Below are 16,659 nucleotides of genomic sequence, written 5' to 3' on the forward strand. Positions count from 1 at the left end.
ATAATGGGCCGGCCCAGCTAAAGGCCCACGAGATTTTGCGGACCATAATGGGCTGGCCTAGCTAAAGGCCCACAAGATTTTGTGGGCCATAATTGGCCGGCCCAGGTAAAGGCCCACAAGATTTTTGTGTGCCATAATAGGCCGGCCCAGGTAAAGGCCCACAAAATTCTTGTGCATCATAATGGGCCGGCCCAGCTAAAGGCCCACGAGATTTCGCTGACATTAATGGGCCACCCAGCTGTAGGCCCACAAGATTTTGAGGACCCTAGTAGGCCGGCCCGTTAACTGGCTCCCATGTTTTGGGCCAAATACCGGCCCATATTTGATACGGTCTATTAATGGCTTGCCATGCTCCGGGCCTAATAGTGGCCCATATGAGATCCGGCCCATTAAAAGCCTACCACGTTCTGGGCCAAATTACGGCCCAGATCAGGTCCGGCCCTTTAAGAGGTTTTGGGCCTAATTATGGCCCATATCAGATTCGGGCCGTCAACTGGTCACTATACTTTTGGGCCCACTTGCTAAAGGCCCACTTAGTAATTCGGCCTGATATTAGTTTTGGCATGTTAAGGGCCCATTTAACATTTTGGCCCTATATTAATTTCAGCCTGTTAAAAGCCCGCCATATAGTTGGGCCTAACTACGGCCCAGTTTGCATTCGGCCTGCTCGCAGCCGATATCTGATTGGGCCAAACAAGGACCGAGACAATTATTCGGCCTGTTAAAAGCCCGTGATTTGATTCGCACAATCATGGGCCGGGGTTCATTTCGGGCTGTTGCCGGCCCGTGAGCTGATCGACACGTTTCAGGCCCAACCTACATCGTGATTGCATGACGGCCCGATTATGTACCGTAATTTGACGGTTTGGCCGGTTTACTGCGAAGACAGGATATATATACAGTAAAATAACTGCAGCATCGTGAATAAGAAAAAACCTATACTATACAATAATGAAATTACAACATATTACATCCACTGGGCATCAAAGTTCGCCGCTATGATAATAAAGCACAAGTAGACAGCAGATTACATACACTGGGCATCAAAGATCGCCACCAGTGCAAATAAACACGCCGACAAAATAATATACAAAACCGACAACACTTCAATAGAGTTCAAGAAAGGTTAGCCCTGCTGGGAAGCTGCAGCGCAAGCAGCTGAGCAAGATGATGAGACTGTGCTTGTTCAACACTTATATCTTCCTCACTCTGAAAGATAAACAAGCAGACAGATGACAGGTTTTGCACATAAAAGTATCAGTGCTGACAATTCATCACAGTTCTTACTGACGAATAAAGTGACACAGTTTAAATTTGCATTAACACAATATGGTATTGTTCAGGTCAAGACATGGCAGGAAATGACATTGTGAAGGAGTTGGCAGCTTCACGACACCACTTGATTACAGATCAAGAACTCATAAGTATCAATGGTTAGTGTGCTGTCAATTTATACCATTTCAGATTGGCAAATAAAGAGATGGTTTAAATAATAGTAGAATGATATGACATTTTCATACTGAAGACATTGCAGAATATGACATTGTGCTGTAGTGGGTAGGTTCACCACACCACTGGATTACAGATGAAGAACACAAGCATGCATGCAGTGCAAAAGAAGATCACTTGCTCTATATAGTTTAATTTACATGGTATGAAGAAGGAACTTGGTTGTACAACTGAAAACTTAAATTGAGAAAGGACGAACTTTTGTTTATGAACTACATATAATAAACTTTAAACAAGCAATTTGATGCAAACACCAAAAATAAACAGCTGTTGCAGTCATGCCTAACCAAATATATACAACAAAGTTTGAAGGCTTGAGATGGACAAACTTACATTATTGGTGAAGACAGGCTCTATAAAGGCCTTGTCCATGCTGATGGGGGGGGGGGCAATTCAAGAAGTTTACCACAGAATCTTCTTCAAAAGCATTACCTTTATTCTACATTTTGTTAAGAGTAAATATAGATGTGATAATATACGAAAAAATGGAGAATATTTAAGATAAAATGAAGAGTGATGCTACATAACCAAGTAGCTATAAATGTAAGTGCAGCGATACAGGCAAAAGGTACAGCCAAGAGCAATGCACAGCTAAACTTCTTCAGTACCAACCTTATGGTAAGAGTAAATATAGATCTGATGTGTAGAAAATGGAGGGCAAAGGAAAATAAGCTGCAGAGTGATGGTACATGAACAACTACCTGTCATTATAAGTACACTGATAAAGGACAGCATGTACTTACAAGAACAATGCAGAGCTAAAAAAACATTGGCATTGGATATATTCTACACTAATGTAACCATTCATACAGATCAAATACTTTGGAGCGAACAATTGATAAGCAAGCTATCATGCATACTGCTATCACATAATGAACCAGGTATGTATGCAAGTACAGTGATACAGGACAATAGGTACTAACAAGAGCAAAGCAGCGGGCATCATATTTGCGATATCCTGTCGTTCTTGTCAAACTGGAATTCTTCTTCGAGCAGATTTCCTACAAAAAAGATCCGTAAGGCACATGCGGAAAAGTAGAAGTTCAAATTGTCATGTGATTTCATAGACAGTACCTCATCTTGGGAACGAGACCAGTGCATAACAAGGTTTTTCCATTCAATGTCTTCTAAATTTAGCACAGGAGACTTCACCAGAAATTCGTTTATAGACTTGCCATCAAAGTGTGATTTCCTCAGGTAACACCGATACTGCTGCAATGCTTCCTTGAAAAGCACAAGCAAGCTTTGCTCGCCATGACTATCCAGATTGACCCTCGCCTAGTTACAACAATGTAATGTAAATCATTGATGTGTTCAATCAGCAGAAAAGAGGAAAATAATAGCCATGAATAATAGCACTTACACGTAAGTTGGATAAGAAGATGTGAAAATGGTGTTTGTCTTCACAACAATCTTCCATGATGGGAATATATGCACGTAGTCCCTAACAACATCGAAAGCATTGTCTTTTAAACTAGGAATAAATGGAATGGGGTTCCAATCTACAGGAATTGGCCGTCTCTGCAGTTGGGACAGGTCTTCGGCCGGTGGACTTGCTGTACTTTTTGCTGGAGTGGAATTTTTCTGTGGTACAGCTGGTGCTATGGCAAATGAAATCGGTATACCTTTTGCTGGAGTACATGTCCTGTGTGGTGGAGCTAGTGGTGTGGCCAGTGAAGTATGGGTACAGTCTGCTAGAGTCGGTCCTACGTTTTGTCACTGGTTGTACAGCCGATATAAGTGGGGTGCTGTCTGATTTCTCCGGCACCACCATGTTTTTCAAGGACTTTGCTGGTGCTTCTTTAGGTTCGGCAATCACCCTCTTCCTTTTTGATGTCTGATGCACAAGAACATCATTTGAGTGGGAAAACATGGTATGATGACAGCTGGAATATGTATTGATAATGGATGGGCATGGCATCTCGACATATATGATGAGTAAACTAAGAAGATGGCGGTGCAACAAAGTAGAAGAAATGCAAGACAACATATGCAAGATACGTGCAATCAATAAAACCTTGCCAAATTAGAACATGCACCTTGATGGGTGAACAGGACAGGCCATCTGCCTTTGACTCCTTGAGGTTAGAATAGTCATTAGGATGATATTCTGAACAAGAATCAACAGGTGGGGAGCGTACGAGTTTCATTGCTTCCAGAATGGCACTCAATGCCGTGCTGCCAATTTTGTAAGTCATTGCAGTGTTCCACAATATTCTTCTGATGCGCGGATTCTGATATTCACTGTAATTGCGTATAATATCTGAGAACCATGAAAACATAAATAGTTGTGAGATTATCTTTGTAATGCAGATGATATTCTAATATAGGGGCGCCCCTGTAAACACTTGTGTGCTATCACTGGATTCTGATGAGAGAGCTCATGTGTGCTGTAATATGGTGCGTGCATTTATATAATCTGGCACAAGTACACAAAAAATAGGATCCAGAAGTAAGGATAGCTGGCAGATGATAGGTTCATAATATACTGTATAGAGAGTTTATTGCCAAACCATGATAACAAGAGCACACAGCAACTAGGGGTACACCATAACCAGGATATATAAATCGGGAAACTGGAACTGGCTGGAAATTACGGTGTTGTATTGCCGCTAGTAATTGAAAGCCTATCAATCACGTACAGGCCAACTCTATCAGCTGTTGACTACAAATGTCCCTGCTCCCCTTCCTGACAAGGAACATATTGTGCTTCCCATACAGAACACCGCACGGGCCGCCGGCCGAACCACCGGCCCCACCACCTGTGTTCCTCCGCCACCCCCGCCCCCGCCCGTGTCGAGTTTTCTTCGTTCGACGAGGCCCCACCACCGCCCCCCACAACCACCGTCCCCACCCGAGCCCCTTCTATCGCACCGGCGAACTCTGGCAAGCTCTGAAAAATTGACTGACCCAATTTTGAAATTTAGTCTACTATGATTTAACTAGTGGAATATAAAAGGGGAAAACCATAAGCATTGCGAGTATGGTGTTGAGCGTGCCATGGCGGATCTGAAGGTGCAAATCGGACAAAGGCAACTTCGCAACCAAGACAAGAAATCAGAGTAAAGCAGTGGCGATCTATTTTCTTGCTGCGATAAATAAGTTGAGCAGATATGAAAGAGTACCGCCTCTGGTGCGGCGCCGTGTACGCATCTGCTGAGAATTTGACGGTGCTACGGTAGCGATGGCTGTCAGTGGTGTGGAAGCAGATCTAGGAGGGTAGATGGTGGCGGCGGGGCGTGGTGGATGAGACGGTCGTAGGAGCGGCGCCAGCAAGGTGGACGACGGCGGGGAAGAAGCGAGAGGACGGGATGCAAGGATCCCGGTCCGAAGCCGTGGATGAGAGAGGTCGATCTCTTGTAATGGACGAGGGCGTCGGGGTATCAGCTCCGGCATGGTGGAGGAGGACGGCGGCGGACGGAGGAGGGTGGGGTGGAGAGGGTGTTTTGGCGCCCACGGAGTACGAATGGGGAAAGGGGAGGTAGAGAGGAAGGGGGGAACCATGTATTCAGGGCGCGCTTGTCTCAAATGCGAGGAAATTTACAAACTTAGCCCCCGTTTGAAATTTGTACTACATCACAACAACACTAGTCAGTTGGGGATATGACGGTAATCTCACATACACCGAATATTTGCCGACGAGAGTTTGTTTTTGGCGCCCATCGTGTATGAATATGAATCGGGGAGGGAGTCGATTTCGGCCTCTGTGAGTCATGGTCGGCAACGGGAGTCAGTTCATTGTCCACGACGGTGGTACTTCTCGCTTGGCGTCGGCTTCCGGGAAACAGATCCAAGACCGTGGAAGACGATGCCGGGGAAGAGGCTTCGTGTACGACGACGATGATGGACCGGCTCCAGTGCGGCGTACGAGGTCATCGATGAGGCAGATGTGCTGCAGTGGATGAGTGCGTCGATGTAAAGGGGAGGAGCACGAAGGCTGCGGTGGCGTGGAGAAGTCTATTTTGCGGTGGGGATAGAAATTGGGGAGTATTCAGGTGTACTACTCTGGGTGCCGGGGTGGGGTTGGCTGGGTAGGGTGAACCTAAAGTTACGAAAATAGCCCCCTACCAAGTGTCATCCGTAGGCCTGTTCCAAAGGCTATGATGGTAACTTCCCACTGCTCGAATCAGGGTCGCGGGAGATTTTCCCGCTGACCTCAAAATTTTGTGACACTGGACTCCCCGTGTGGCGTGTTGAGTGATTCGGCTAAGCAACTAGCGAGTAGTAGTAGTAAACTCTGCATATTAGGTTTGACCAAAGTCAAACTTCCTAAAGTTTGACCAAGTTTATAGAAAAATATAAACATTTACCATAACAAATATGTATGATGTGAAAGTACATTCAATAATGAATCTAATGGTATTTATTTGTTATTGTATATGTTAATATTTTTTGTTATAAGCTTTCTGAGAGTTTACAAAACTTGACTTTGACCAATGCTAATACGCGGACTTAAATAAAAATGGAGGGAGTACACATTTGTTTTCTTAGTTTGTAGTGAACTAATCATTTGTTGAAATTGTGAAATAAATATATTAGGCTATTGACTTCGAATGTAATGGTCTATACAATTCAATAGTTACAATCATTGTCGAATCCCAAGATGTATACAAGGTCTATAGTACTTCACAACATGCTCAAACTCACATAATCCCAGTCAAATGAGAATCTAAATGCATTTCATAGTTATTACTTTGTAGGATGCAACAAGAACAACCATAACTCTACATCAGCCATTATAGAAGCAACATTTTGACATATCCCAATGTGTGAATGAAACGTGCAGAGAGAGCTTTTGAAGATGGAGAAGATAGGGCGAGAAAGATTGTATGTATGTGGACGAGAGAGTAGGAGACAAACCTAACGAGATAGAGAGAGAGAGAGAGAGAGAAAGAGAGAGGAAGAAGTTAGGTATGTGAGAAAGATGCATACATGTAATATACATGAGATGCGTGTGCATCTGGATTTTGTATACGTGGAAGGAGAAGAGACAACATGTTTGATGAGAGAGCAGGAAAAACATGGACGAGAGGGGAAGGATCTCGCGGGTTGAGGGATTGACAATTTTGTGGGGGGAGAGAGGGATTGGTAATTTTGTGCAAGAGAGAGAGAGGGTGGGGGGAGGAGTCAGTCAGCCGTCGTCACATCACCCTGCTTCCAAATGACCCCGCATTCTCTAGCATGGTGTGGTCGCCGTCTTCGATCTGCTCGTTGCCCTCTTTTAAGATTGAGGTGTTGTGCATGTTGGGGTGCAAAGAAGCACAAGCAAGAGTGGTCGCCGTATAACCTTGGATGGGGATGAATTGTGTGCTCGGGGGAGTGTGTGTGTGTGTGTGTGTTTTGCTGCGTGTGTCTCTGTGTGTGTGTGTGTGTCAGATATTGAGAGAAAACAAACCTAAGGAGAGAAATGGGTATTCACGAAGAGATTGTGCGGGCCTTGAGGTGGGCAGGGGGCGGGTGAGGGTGTCAAGATGTGCACGTTGATGCATGTGTTGCATGCGACCGTGCGAGGGACGGACGAATCAAGAGAGATGGTTGTTCTGTTACGGATGCTCCTCTCTCTGTCTCTCTCTCTCCCTCTCTCTCTCTCTCATACACACACACAAGTAAACTAGAAGACCGTTCTCTCATGTATACACAATGTATCGACATCTGTCTATGTCTCACTCATGCACGATCATTTGCACATTCACACCTCTCTATGTCTGTATCACACGCACACCGTCTCCACATTGCCCTTCCGCCACAACACACATATGGACACATACACACGTTCTCTCTCAGTCACACACACAAAATCAGTATTAAAAAAACTAGGGCGCACCTAAAACGTCCAAATTCAAATAAACACGAACTGGAGCTAAATTCAAATATATGGAAATATTGCAGCGTCAAGAACTTTCACAGGAAAAAAAGTTGAGTAATATTCGAGGACTATTTTCACACACACAAAAAGGTTCGGTGGATGTCCTTCGAGCGCGACACGGTGACGCACCGTTCGATTGACCGCGTGGCCGCGGTTCACGCACTTGCACATGATTCCGTATCATGGCCGTGGTACTAAGGCTGGTCACAATGGGCAAGAACATAAGCTAGTAACTAATAAAAGCGTTGCTTAAGTCTAATGTTTACGTGTACTAGTACGGTTTTCTTTTAAGTTTGACCAACCTTATATATAAAACTAAAGTAAGCTCCCACACGCGCACTCATCAATATGTCGCCGCCGTTGCGCATGCCGGCGCCCACCTGCTCCGGCCAACAATTTCTCGCCCATCACCGCCGTGTCGCCGCCATCCCTGTGCCATGAAGTCGAAGGCTCGCCCGCTCACGTCGTCTGCAGTCCCTCCTCACGATGCCGCCGCGCTGCCAAGCACGCGAGTAGCTGGTGGAGCCGCGTCTATGCACACAGCGTACAAAGAGGAGGACGAGCGCGTGCTCCAGCACGCCGGCGAGGAGGAACTAGCGTGTCATTGTTGTCTCCGCCCACGCGGAGGAGGCACGCATGGTGGCTGTCGTGGCGAAAGCCGGTCGCGCGCGCGTCGAGCCCGCAAACCGGGTGCGGACGCGAAATCTACCTTCGAGACCTTGAATGCCACATGGATCCTGCAATCTGAAGGAGCAATTTGGGTCAATCGACTCATGTGAGCCGTTTGATGCAACATGGATGGCTAGAAGGGCTTCTTCCACCTCTTCTGCCGTCTTCTTCCTTCGCTCCATCGAACTTCTTTTACAAATCGACTGAACCAAATTATACTACTAGTACGAACATATTAAGTACAGTAAGAACACGAAGATATGAGCAGTAGTACCAACTGCAAGAATAACAATAGTAAGACATAGTACTAGTACTACTGTACGTACTAAAGAGTTCAAATAACGAGAAAGAACATAAACATAGTTCAGCTGGGGCCTCAGCACAACACACCCTTGAAAATAAACTAATAAGCAACTAGTCCGCTTGACACTGCAGTAGAACCAGCATGAGCGACGGCACTGCCACCTACTTGGAGTCCGAGTCCACGTCCTCGACTTCGTCCTCGTCCCTCTTCCTCTTCCTCTTCGCCGACGCTTCTTTGCTTGAACCGGACACTGGGCTCTGCTTCTTCATCCAACCCTTGTAGATATTTAAACAAAGGTAGGCATCCATTGTTGCGTACAGGATGTGATCTTCATCTAATGTCTTCGACTCCCATGCATGATGAAACTCGTGATGAGGTTTCTTCAGTTTAGCGTACGAAGGATCAATCATGGCTGTTGCCAGGGTCAACATTGAAGGTTGAGAGGAGGACACCAGGCTTGCCTTCTGGAGATCGAATGGCTGGCCTACAAAGAGACCTATCCGACGCAAGACGTCACTATCGTTCTTAAAGCCTACAGTAACGAATTTCACTCTTTTGTCCTTGAGGAAGTTCTTAAAATCCTGGCACTCAACGTCGGCATGGCATATGTGGTAGACCAAGCAAACGTTATGTACACAAACCTGGATGATGACGAGCTTCTTCCTCTCTTCGTCCTTTAGATCCTTCTCTCGTCCCAGGACTGTGGTGTACTCAACATTTAGCCCAGCGACCCACTCATCCGTTGAACTGTTGAACATGCGTAGGAAGCGAGCAAGCCATGCTTTCACCATCTTGGATCCATGTGTGTAGATGACTATGAACTGATTGCCGGTGATGGCTCTAACCTGGTACTCAATGGAGACCATGGAGATTTGGGAGGCCATGGATTTTGGAGGAGGGTTAGGAGAAGTTGAACTGTTGTACCCCGCAAAAAAAACTGGGAGCGAACTAATGTGAAAGGATGGGACGACTGGGAGTGAACTGTTGTAAGGTAGAAGACGGGGACGAGTAGGGCGTGCGAACGGCGTGGGGTTGCTGGCTTTCCCGGTGGATAAACGGCTGCAAGCCCCCAAAGAGTTCTCGAGAACTATGCGGGACCCACTAGATGTCATGCCTACTAGACCCATATCGTAGGCCTGACGGTATAGCTTCTGCCTGTTCGCACGCCATGCCGGCGCGTGGATGTAACTTCACTTAATTCCGTCAAACGTCGCGCCTCCCACGACCTTCGCCTCCCTCGCGCGGTCGTGCCCTTTGAGACTTCGACCGGCTATAAATGAGCAATTTTTTTGCCTTTTTTTAGACAAGCAATTTTTTGCCTACTCCGCATGCATGATACTCCCTCTGGTCCTTTTACTCCCGTCAACCATTTGCAAAGTGTTTGACCAAATTTATACTTTTTTTGAACACCACCTTATATTAATTAACCAGTCACACCAGTACACTCATTCGATACAATATTCACCACACAGGGTGGTACATTATTTACAAGAATACCATCTAATCTATTGTCAAAGCTATACTTAACAATTAAGTGTGCCACCTTATTGACCGAACGGCTAATCTTTGACAATTGAAGATTGTTGATCAACTTCGAGATGCTCAACGCTTTCATCTTCAGGTCACACATAGCAGACCTGTCAACGCTTTGATAGGCATCAATGAAATCCCACGGCCAAATTTATACTAAAAATATCAATATCTACAATACTCCCAAAACACTTAGGCGTGGTGCATTAACTTCTACCTCATTTCTTGTTTCTTGACATAACAACCAATAGGAGATGTGGGTGTGCATACTTTTAATGACTTGAGACTACCAAACACGACATGCAGTGGTTAGTTCATTGCATGCAATGCTATTAATTAGCAAATAAACATTAATATCTCTCGTTTTCCCCTCCTCCTTGGTCACAGTGCACAATCTAAGATGACTTGCTCACCTAGACGGAGGGAGTACTGATTATAATGGGTACTCCCTCCTTCCATCTATATAGGGTCTAATGCGTTTTTCAAGACCGCCTTTGACTATTGATAAAATTAATACTACATGACATGCATAATGTGAAAATTATATCATTGAAAGCTCCTTTCACATACGAATTTGATGATGTGCTTTGTGTAAGTTGCATGTCATATATTATTGCTCTAACATTTGGTCAAAGTTAGCCATGAAAAACGCATTAGGCCCTATATAGATGGAAGAGGGAGTATAAGAACTACGTTTTATAATGAGTGTAAAAATATTGATTTGACATTGTGAATGTTGACACATTGTGGAATAGTTTTTGAAGTCTGCAAAAGTACTCAACTAGTGTTGTCGTTCTCCACAAAAAATGTGTTTACCAATGCATGCATGAACTCTAGTTACTCTAACCCCCCTCTCTTCTTTAATTCTTTGCCACATCAGCATGTTTGCTATTCCCGTGTGCATGCTACCAGCTAAGATACCACCATTATGGCCAGCCTTAATCATCGCATGCAATAATTTAGTGCACCTTGAAATATGAACATGTGTGGGACGTGTTTGTTTTTAATGACTTGAGACTATACCTAGCCCGGCATGCAAGATGACTTATTATGCACCGTTCCCCATACCTGCAGGAAACTCGTTCATCTCCAAAAATTTTCCTCTTCATGTGTGGAAACAATATGCCTGCCAAACTCTCCTTCTCCCTCCGGCGGTCCCACCACTCCACCCCGTGTGAAAAAATCTGCATGCATGACTCTCCTCCCCCCACGCTCGTCCAATCCATTGTGACCAGCAATATTTCCACCCCTTCGCTCCCCCGTAATTTACTCCAACAAATATGCCCACGTAGCTGTTACTTAACTGCAGGTGCATTCGGTCACTGACATATGGGCCCAACAGGGGTCTGGCCCACATGTCAGTGATGCAACTGGACCGGTAGTTAAGTCAGTGCAGCTCAGTCCATATCTTACGTAGGTGTGCCATTGCTCGCTATAAATACTGCGCCTCCCACGACATCGCTATCTCCTTCCCCTCACGTTCACGTTCATCGGTATCTCCTCCCCCTCCCTCTCACGTTGACCACCATGGCATCGCCCCTCCCAAGCCCTAGGAGCCCCTCACTGCACCGCGTGGACGATCACGCATCGCCCTTCCGTTCCTCGCCGCCACTAGTCGAGGAGGACGCGTCGGTGTTCCGCTCCTTGCCGCCACTAGTCGAGGAGGACGCGTCGGCGTTCCACTCCTCGCCACGACACGTCGGCGTTCCCAATCTCGCCAGCACACGTGCCGGAGGACGCGTCGGCTCCCCGCTACGAGGAGAATGCCGTGCCTCCTACCGAGCCCCCCCAGCCTTGAGGAGCTTTGGAAAGAAATGGATGTCGCCTTGTGGGAGGCTTTGCCTCCAGCAGAGCTCGTCAAAATAGAGGCGGAGAAGAAGGCCGAGGAAGAGAAGCGCACCGCGGAACAAGCTGCCTGGGAGGCCTATATCATGTCCGAGAGAGTCAGGCAATTGGCTCTTTGGCAGAAGGCTCGTGCGAGGGCCGTGAGGGTGGTGGAGGACGCCCGGCCCAAGCGCCTCATCTACGCTTGGCGGTACGTGGACCGGGTGCACGCTTCCAGCGAGGAGGAGTACCTGTTGGTGCCGGATCACCACACCGGTGAGATCGCGCTCACCCGCCGGCAAGCCAGCAAGCCGCCAATCAGCACCTCGCGAGTTGCGAGGCTGAGGAAGAGGCGTTGTGTCGGCGCGCTGGGAAACGACCGCGCACTAGGGCACTCGTGGCGCGCCGCAAGCGCTCCTGCGAGCGCCGTGGCTTTTAGGAGGAGTATAATTTTTGTTTCGTAAGGCGATCTCATTAGTTTTGGGACGCAAATGATAAATCATGAACGTTCAGGAATTTTTAGCGTCCTTAATTAAGTATGTAAAAGGGAAAGTTTGGAAACCTTGTGTATTCATACGCATTTTGCAAGTACGTGCATATAGCACAAACTTTACTATATACTATCGCACTACACGTCTCTTTCGATATATGCTTGCAGACTGTGCTACTCCCTCTGTCCAGGTCAATAAGTCATCTTCGGTTGTGCACCGTGACCAAGAAGGAGGGAAGACTTATACACCTAGACGGAGGGAGTACTACTATTACTTATGTACATGCAAGTGCATGTTTTAACATTACGATGCGGTTTTTGTAAAAGTAGAAAAATAGCACTGGTCAAGCTTGTGAAACGATTCAATGCAAAACAAATGCAAAAATGCTCATTGGATTGTTTACTTTTAGCTTCCTTCTCTGTGGTTATTTCTTTGTCGTACTTTGTATGGAGTATCTCACTGGTTGGAAAGGCATGCAAATTCCCAAACCACTTCCTACACCCTGTATCTCACTGGTTGCCGGCGTTGACGTTGTCGCCCATGTCGTCGAGGATGAGGTTGCCGAGGTCGGGGAAGAAGTTGTCGTTCACAACTAATCATGTGGACTAGCATAGTAGTAGGATACAGAGTAGAAACATGAATTCTACCACGATTTCGAACAGGAAGGACAGAAACACATACGGTGCAACGGGAGCAGTACCATTGGCGTTGAGGTTGTCGCCCATGTCCAAACACCATGTAGACACGGTCTTTGAGCATGGTTTGTAGTCGTTCCACGCTCGGGCATTGAAGTTTGTAACTAATTTAGATTAGAATATACTACTCCTCCGGTGCTAGTAGTAGAGCAGAGTCCTACTCTACTACTCTACTCAAGCAAGTTAGGGCATAGCATTGTAGGGAGTACCAGTACTGTGATCACTCAAGCAAGTTGTCTGGCATCGACATGACCCTATGCTGCTGGTATGTGTCTCGTGAGTCAAGCGGCATGCTATAGTCATCATCACCTGTCCACTTCCCGCAGCACATATTCGCTTCTCCATCTTTGTCCGCACATAATCTCGTCCAATCTTCCATCCCCACTAAGGCGCCTCCCCCCCTCGTCCGAAACCCAAGCACTAACAATGGCATAACCGAGCAGCATCTGCCGAAAGAGTGGCTGGAATTCACTCCCCACAGAGGTAATCAAGCTCATTGTTTCGTGTGTGGACAATCTCAGTACCATGCCGCTCGCCGCGTGCTCGTCGGGGCTGTACCGTTTACTCAAAGCCCTCAGGCCAGGGCTTTTTAAGCCAGCTCCTTGCTTGTTGATGCCACCTGATCTTCAGAAACGGCGTGTCACGCAGCATAACGATCGTAGGGTGGCAAGCATCAACCCCCTTGACTGCGATCCGATCCCCGTCAGCCTCAACTACATTAACGGTATGTACTGGGTCGGCATGAACACATATTGGATGGTGCTCGTCGACGGTCGCGGCAGCTGGATGCTCGTGGAGGTCTACACCCGGCGATTGATCCCCCTTCCTTCGATTAACACTGCACTGCTTTGGCACCGCGGCCCAGAAAACTCGGAATCTTACAGTAGCCAACATGATACCAAGTTTGATTTGCTCAAGGTTGTAATCTGCCAAGTGCCCACAAGATCTGTGAATTATAAAGACTTCGGGCTAATTGCGTTCTTCAACCGCGGTCTCGCCTATCTGACATGTCACTGCGGTAAGTTGATAAATCTGCACGTCCATCACAGGATCATACATTCTCCATGGTTCTCTGATGCCATTGAACACAAGGGCTTCATTTACGCTGTCGACTCCTTCTATGGCTGGACGTATTGCTGGCCTACTCTAGTCATCGCTACAAATGGCTATTACAACAGTATGTTACTTTCCTATGATATCATGATGGCTTGGTTATATTACTGTCAACATTTGCTGAAAAAATATTCATGCTCATAACATGCTATTCTTAAGATTGACTAAACCAAGAGCCCTTTTTTATTTGACTCCAATTTGATATGATGTTGTAGGCCGCCTGGTGTCCCTACCCTTCCTAATCTCAGAACCTTTCAAAGAAAAGCGGCATGGCAGTTGCAGGTGGTTCCTGGCTCGATTAGACGATGGCGAAAGATTGATGATCATTCGCACATACCGGACGTGTTGTTTCGCGGAATACAATCACAATCACTTCAAGGTCTTTCAGCAGGATCCCAGCTTCTCTGGGCCTTCAAGAATTTTTGACTGGAGGCTGGTAAGTAGCCTTGGTACACGCTCTCTGTTTGTCGGACTGAATTATCCGATTAACCAGGAGATAACTGACGGCAAGGATCATGATGGCAGCACGGTTTCGTTCATCAGGCAAAACTGTGTGTACACAGTGTACCATGCGTCTCTGCATGCACCATACCCTGATATGTGCCGCCACGCTCTGTAGCCCAAAGTAGGAGAGAGGGTCGCAAGTATCAGACTTCGACCTGCTGGCTGGAGTTTCCCCCGTTAGGCACCCATCTGGTTCAAGCCGTCAGCCAATCTCCACAGCTTAATAAATAGTAACGTCTAACTGAGCCAGTTAGTTAGATGCGTACACTTGGTGTAGTAGAATCTTTATTTAGTTTGATGCATACACTTGTTCTTTTTTGGTAGCCCTTTTGTAATGATGGCTGATGTTTGGTTTGGAAGAGAGAGCTGCGTCTTCACTCTTCTGGCCTGCTTACTGCTTCTGTTGCACCCCCAGCCCTGGTTGTTGTTGTTGTTGTTTTCAATGTACAATCAGTAGTATATTTTGTCTGTTGGTTGAATAAATGTGTTGTTAGAATGACAAACACAATGTTTTGGAAGTCGTTGCACGGTTCAATCCTTTAGTGCCCCGTACCGTATGTAGCGCACACTATTTATCGTATAGAACACAATTTTTTTTTGAAACTCGGAACACATTTTCCACTTGTTGATAAGATGCAGCCCACTGATGAAGGCCCAATAGAGAAGCCCATAATTAACTGGAAGGGAGGCTCTCACATGAATCCGGCCCAGGTACATGCTCATGGCGGTACATGCTCATGGTCCCCTAAACATAAATAAGTAAATAAATAAATAAATAAAGCTAAATGCTCATGCACCAGTTCTTTGGGAAATTAGGTAGCCTAGTATTTCTTTTTGAAGAATACCCAAGCTAGGCCTATTTGTTTTCTCCGAATTACTGGGCTGCAAATCTTTCAAGGCGAGGAGGGATGCATTCCGGCCTGGCTTAAGAGTATGGTTAATGTCTGTTAAAAGTAATATCAAAAGGGGTTGGAAATTCCAAAAAAAATTATAGCAAATGGGATATAAGTTTCTTTTTTTTTCTTTTTGTTCTTCACTGATATCTTATACGTATTTCATTGGATTTAACATGACATAGTACTAATTTATTTTTAAATTTGTTTTAGTATCGCTATTAATTTTTGTATTAAGAATATTTTGTTCCCCAGCAAAAAATTGCGAATTTTCAAAATTTCCCACATATTTAGTTAATTTTTTGACCCTGGTACTGACCAGAAAATGGCCAGCAATTCTAAAAATGGAAAACCGGCTGCAATAAATTCCATATGAATTAGAAAATGAATAAAAATTATAAAAATAATGGCAAATGGGTTGTACACGTCGTAGATTTCGAGGCTGACTTCTTTACGCAAGGCTTTGTCAGTGAACACATGATTCTAGCAGCAGTTAGTGTTGGATGTCCATCCAACGACCGACGTGCTTCTTAAATCTCTGATCTTCCTGCTCCAGCCGCCTATACTAGCGCCGGCGGGACTGCCTGCTCCCTCCTCTTGTGGCCCACTGTGATGTCGCGCAGGCTTCCCCGGCCCACCCTACTCCCTCCACTGGCCTGGCCGCACGCAATCAACTGCCTCCTTATTACGCAAAAAAAATGATTCCTCCCACTGACATCTGGGGTGCACTGGTTGGGAGGCTGGCCTGTGGGCCTACTAAGTTAACGCGTATGCAGGGCTTGTCATCTTAGTCAACAAACGATTCTAGCAGCAGTAACCGTTGGATTTGAATCGAACAGTCCTGCTGCTTCTTCAATCGCTGCTCTTCTTGCACCAGCCGCCCAAACCAGCGCTGGGGAGACTGCCTGCTCCTGCCTCCAGTGGCCGGCTGTGTTGACGATGAGGCCTCATCGCCCCTACTACTCCCACAGCTAGCCAGGCCCTGTGGCGACGACAGCCTCACACCGCAGCCGAACCAGTGAACCCTCGTACTCCTCTCCGCATGGGCATCCACTGCCACGTCTTCCCCGGCTCCACGTCATCCCCTTCCTAGGCCTCGTCATCGTCCACCGCCTTGGTGCTCTCGGCGCGGCGTGGTCAACGTGGTCAACGACATTCCATCGGAAGAGTACTGTACGTGGAGAGGCTGACAGCTAGGTCCACAGCCACAGCCCAGTTTTTTTGTGATTTGCCAAGTAAGTCGCTTTGTTAGGCCTGTTGG

The sequence above is a fragment of the Triticum dicoccoides genome, chromosome 1A (genome assembly GCF_002162155.2).
Source record: "Triticum dicoccoides isolate Atlit2015 ecotype Zavitan chromosome 1A, WEW_v2.0, whole genome shotgun sequence".
In the NCBI taxonomy this organism is placed as follows: domain Eukaryota; kingdom Viridiplantae; phylum Streptophyta; class Magnoliopsida; order Poales; family Poaceae; genus Triticum; species Triticum dicoccoides.